Genomic DNA, 6,162 nt, shown 5'->3' with positions numbered 1-6,162 from the left:
ATTCACAGATCCGCAATCAATTTGGCGCATAAAAAGCTTAGAAATATGTTTTTAAAAGCCGATGAGTTCATGGGCTTGTCGATAATTTAAGGTTAAGTTAAATTGTTGAATGACTGTTTTAATGACTATATATATATATATATAATAATAATAATTATCATTTATATATTAACTCCTTGTTGGTTTCACCTATAACATATTTGTTTTAATGACTAGTTTAGCTGTCTGAGTAGCAGTTCTGAGAATGAAACAAAATAAAATGCACGTTCAAGATAAAAGTGTTGATAGGGCTTAATTGTTACAATTTTAAATGTCGTAATCATGTTATTTTTGGTAAAAGAAAGCATAAATAGAAGCTTGGAATCACTTGAATATGATTTAGTTTCAAGGAAAAGTTTAACTACAATTTAGAAATTGTAAAAAAGACAGCAAGAAATAAAATAAATCTTACGTAATAAATAGACTTTAAATTTATAAAAAAATGTATAAAGTTTGGGTTTATTTCGAGTAAATTATTACTGTAATAAAAGAAATGTACTTTAGGATCAACCAGTATCCATACAAGTGACCAGTTCTTTTATTCAATACAATGAATTCACCGGTGAATCAACGGTAACTTTACGGACTCAGAACGCTAAAATCCGGGGTTAAAGTTTTCATTGTATAGCACTGCGTTGCAATAACAAAAACTACAAAACGATGGGAGACTTTCACTACAATATAAGTTGGAGATTCTAACATACATGTTTCATTTTTAACTTCCAAATCCAAAAAATTGTGATAATGTTGAAAACACACGTTTGTTATGTATTAATGTTTATCGCAGCTGCTGAACTGACGTCCATGAGTGGTTAAAAAATAACATGATATTCCTATTGCAAGATCTTTAATATTCCTTTCCAGAGCGCTCTCTGGTTCACGACGTTTTTTTAAAAGGAAATCTGTCATTTTTTAATAGTGTATCACGTTTCTTAAACTTTAATTTTAATTACTAAATGTATGGTTTTAAATAGTACAAGAACGTGGATAACAAAGAGATACGTTTTTCTTATCTAATTTCTGTTTTGTAGCAAACAACAGAACTCGGAACGCGTTACGCATGGAAAAATGAAATGACAGGTGTGAAAAAAATGACAAAGTGGTCTACTCAAATGCATGCGGACGTGTATATAATTAAATGCTGGGAATAAACCTGGCTTCGGTGACCAACGGTTAAGATTAGAAATCTACCATTTTGTTCGAACAGTTTTAAGCTCTGTAATTACCGTTTTCACATAGATGAAGTATTACTTTGGGGAGGGGGGGATTTTGAAGCACTTTTAGTAAAGACCTGCCGCGTCGTTTTTGAGGCGTAAGGTGAGACCATTCATGCTTGGTGCTAGTAGCACGTGATTTCAAACAAACATCATCAGTCTGTTGCACACTGCGAAAGTTCGTGATGATAAGAATTTGGGGATTCAGTTGAGCTCATGAAAATTGTGAAGGACATATAGATCCCTTGTTTCAGTGGCAATGTATTTGGAATTGTTTGACACACTTATTACGTGCATGCAGCCCAATGGTTCTAAAAAACCTTGCCTGTGGCTGTTTTGCGCCAGCCCAAGACTTCATAATCGCACTGTGTGTTTTACTTCTCTCATCCACAACTTCTACATGCAACAACAGCATGGTTTACACAATGTTATACACTCAACTTCTACATGCAACAACAGCATGGTTTGCACATTGTTATACACTCAACTTCTACATGCAACAACAGCATGGTTTGCACATTGTTATACACTCAACTTCTACATGCAACAACAGCATGGTTTACACATTGTTATACACTTAACTTCTACATGCAACAACAGCATGGTTTACACATTGTTATACACTCAACTTCTACATGCAAGAACAGCATGGTTTACAGATTGTTATACACTCTTCTCTACCTTCATTGATAAGTTCTTGGAAGGCACGGTTTATTATCCTCAAGACGTAGTTTGCTTCAGTACATTCTCCTTTGGACGTAGTAATGTTCAGTACTTTGTTTCTTTGGACGTAGTAATGTTCAATATATTCTTCTTGGGAAGTAGTATTGCTCAGTTTATTCTCCTAAGGACGTAGTAATATTCAGTATATTTTCTTTAGGACGTTGTACTTTCAGTATATACTCCTTAAGACGTAGTATTGTTCAGTGTACTTTCCTTAGGATGTAGTATTGTTCAGTCGTCTCCTGAAAACATAATATTGTTCAATATATTCTCTTTAGGATGTAGTTTTGTTTAATATTTTCTCCTTAGAACTTAGTTTGCGCGAAGTGTTCTGAACGTGATAAATATGATATAACAATTTCACAGAGAAAAAACAATAAATGTTTAGCATCAGAGAAAAGAAATGTTTAGAAAATTCTATACAATAAGAACATAATAATATATATAATAAGATGTACAAAAATAGAACGTCGGAAGATGTTTAGAATTTTATAAAATACCATGAGATGTTTAGATAGTTTAATAGATAAAGTATTGACAAGTTTGGAAAGTGAAAACTACTCAATGGGGATTTTAGGGAGTTACAGGAAGAGCTTAGGCGGTTACAATAAGTGCTTAAAGAAGAGTGTAAAGAGTTAAAAAGAGAGATTAATGAGGATTTAAAGTTACAAAGGAAGCTTAGAAAACGGAGTTTAGGAACTTACAAAGAAAGCTTTAATAAAAAAAATAAAGTGTTATAGCAGATGTATTGTGTTGGACAAATCGTTATACATTTTTTACTTTCACTCATAAGGTCTTCGATACACTACGAGAACGCCCTAAAGAGACTTGAGAATGTTAAACGAAACATCTTTAGAATGTTAAAAAGTTGTATATTTAAGTTTGATAAATATGTACGACACTTTTATTTATAGCAATAAAATATACATATATTTACAACTTTTGGTTAATCCTAACTAATCGGTTATAAAGGACTATGAATGGTTAAAATACGAACATGTTGGATTTGTCACAAGCAGTATCGTGTTCACCAGTGATAAAACATTTGGTTAATCCCAAGTAATCGGTTATAAAGGACTATGAATGGTTAAAATACGAACATGTTGGATTTGTCACGAGCAGTATCGTGTTCACCAGTGATAAAACATTTGGTTAATCCCAAGTAATCGGTTATAAAGGACTATGAATGGTTAAAATACGAACATGTTGGATTTGTCACGAGCAGTATCGTGTTCACCAGTGATAAAACTTTTGGTTAATCCTAAGTAATCGGTTATAAAGGACTATGAATGGTTAAAATACGAACATGTTGGATTTGTCACAAGCAGTATCGTGTTCACCAGTGATAAAACATTTGGTTAATCCTAAGTAATCGGTTATAAAGGACTAAGAATGGTTAAAATACAAACATGCTGGATTTGTCACGAGCAGTATCGTGTTCATCAGTGTCTTGCAAATTTTGCACTGCACAGTGAAATCGCGTCCACTAATTTTAATCAACAAGAACACCTCACAACTAGACTTAAATACAACACTTTTTCGTTGCTTATTTAGAATGTATTAAATGAAGGAACATGCATTATACAGCTAAAACGTGATGTTTAAGACTATTGTCTTTGATCATCACCTATATATACGTATATATAAAGACAGTTATTCAACTGAATATATAGACGTGCGTTACAACTTTAGAACATATTCTAAAACTATTTTGATGAAAGAAAAAGCACTCTGCAGTATAGGCACCTAACCAGGGGGACAGAAGGGGCACATGCCACCCCACTTAGAATACTTTTTAGCAAATATTTTCTTGCTTCGTTCCCTCGCCAGTTCTTTCTTACACTAAACACACGCACACTTTTAACGAAAATAGGTGCACGTGCTTTGTAAGACTATGGAAAGTGGCAACAGTAAAAGATAAAGTTGTACAAGTATTATAATTGGATGATTGATTATAAGAGGGTGGTTAGGATATTAGGTTCTTCTCATCACATACATCGCGAGAACTTATCACTGGAAGAAAATCAAGGAATGTAAACTGTATCTGTCTTTTATCCACTCCTAGTGATATTCTTAATGAGCTATATGTGCTGTGCCCAGAGTGGGTATCGAAATTCTATTTTTAACGTTATAAACCCTCAAACTTGCCATTCAGCCATCGGAGGGGGAGCGATATTGTGAACAACTCCAAAAAAGAAAATAGCATTCTCTATTTTCTAATAAATTCAGGTACTTTTGAAACCCCCTATACATTTTTAATACATCTATACACATATAAAACAAAAGCAAAACAAATATGGAGGAATAGACCTGAATAATGCCTAACTACTGATTAATCGATTTGCGAAGAATGCGTTTCCTGTTCATTGTATATATATCGTTTAAAATAATGTGTGTTTGTGACTTATATGTAGCTGTCTAGTGACTTCTCGTAAAGGTTCATCTCATTACTTTCTTTTTCTCTGCCAGTTAAAAAGCTATCAAAATATATACACGGTATTTCGAAATCAAATCACTAAATGTTTTTAGCGTTAAGTGTCTGTGAAACCCAAACAAATAATTTATTAACGTTGTTTCCGGACACACTGTCCATATATATGCGGGCGGACACTTACGAGTGTAGGAAGTTATTTTCATTTGGTGACGACTTGTTATTAAGTAGACAAGAATTGGATCATTCATTAAGTGAAGTTGACATTGAAACAAACACAGGTAGCCGGCACTTCCGGTATCACTGGGAACTGAGGTGTACACATTATTGTAAAAAGTCACCCAGGCACAACAAACGACACCCAGTCAGACGCCTACCAGGACGAAAATTACATTGGCAATGTTTTTCAACGATCTTTACATGTTCATCTTTTTTTATATTCTTTTATCGTTTTTGGATTTTTATGCAAGGCCTTGACATTTATGGAGTTAGCACGCTAGGTATGTATAGACCTATACGTGACTAGCTATAGTATTTTCAGTCTTAAATGGATGTGAAGATAACCTGTTAAGACTAGAGCCTATCTCGCCTACTCCCTACCTTTCTGTTGGATGTTTATAGTCTTTTACAAGAAGCCTGAAGGAGATCGTTACTTTTAATTTTTTATGTCTTTTTTTTTCTTTTTACTGCCGATTTATGGTTAGTGAATTCAGTACTGAAAAGATTAGTTTAAGTCGAATAAAGTCCACTGGAGATTAGCAAATAAAAATGTATTTAAAGCCAGTAAATAGCTGTAGCGGCGGGCTCGCGCATCTCGTGACTTTCTTGCTTTTATTCTATGTTTTTCGTTTCGTTATGTGTTAACTTAAATACAACCTTAATTTTCATATTCTATAACTATGTATATATTTTAGTTTAGTTGGAAAAGCGTTTAATTCTGAGGCAAGGCACTGGTTTTACGTATGTGTCATATTAACGCATGTTCTTCGTGATGGTGTTAAATATGTATCAAGAAAACGCATGTTCTTCATGTACCCTGAAACTTAACACCTACTCATGAACCTAGACTGTAAATCCAAGCATTCATGGTTCGCGTCCCGTTGTCTGTAAAAATCTTTATTCAGCGCTTTGGATCCTGGGTGCGCTATGAAAATCACGGTCAAATTCTACTTTTCGATCAGACAGTAGTTGGTGGTAAATGCGTTTGAGTAGTTTCTTCCCTTATTTCCAAATTACAGACAGTTATGTTGAGATCGCCCTCGTGTAGCTTTGCAAGAAAATTCTAAATACAACGATAATTTCATCGATTCAATTGATAAGGTTGTATCACCCACCCCCTCCCCTATATTCAAAACAAGTAAATCAGAAGGGGAAAAATTGAAGAATTTTCACGTTTCTGATTTATTATTGTTTTGATAATTATTCACCTGGTTGTCACTCAGTATAGTATACACTGAATTAAATATGTAATTAACAAAAACTCCTGGTTTAGAATACATAGTTTCCCCTATTTGAGGGATCCATAAGAGGGCATTATTGAAACTCCAATCTACACTCAAGTTCAGTATAGAAAACGGGTATATATATATATCTCTGATTTCAACCTACACTGAAGTTCAGTATAGAACACGGGTATATATATATATATCTGATTTCAACCTACACTGAAGTTCAGTATAGAACATGGGTATATATATATCTCTGATTTCAACCTTCACTGAAGTTCTAGTATAGAACTATAGGTTATATATATAT

Source organism: Limulus polyphemus, unplaced genomic scaffold (genome assembly GCF_000517525.1).
Source record: "Limulus polyphemus unplaced genomic scaffold, Limulus_polyphemus-2.1.2 Scaffold269, whole genome shotgun sequence".
NCBI lineage: Eukaryota > Metazoa > Arthropoda > Merostomata > Xiphosura > Limulidae > Limulus > Limulus polyphemus.
This window is presented reverse-complemented; position numbering follows the sequence as displayed.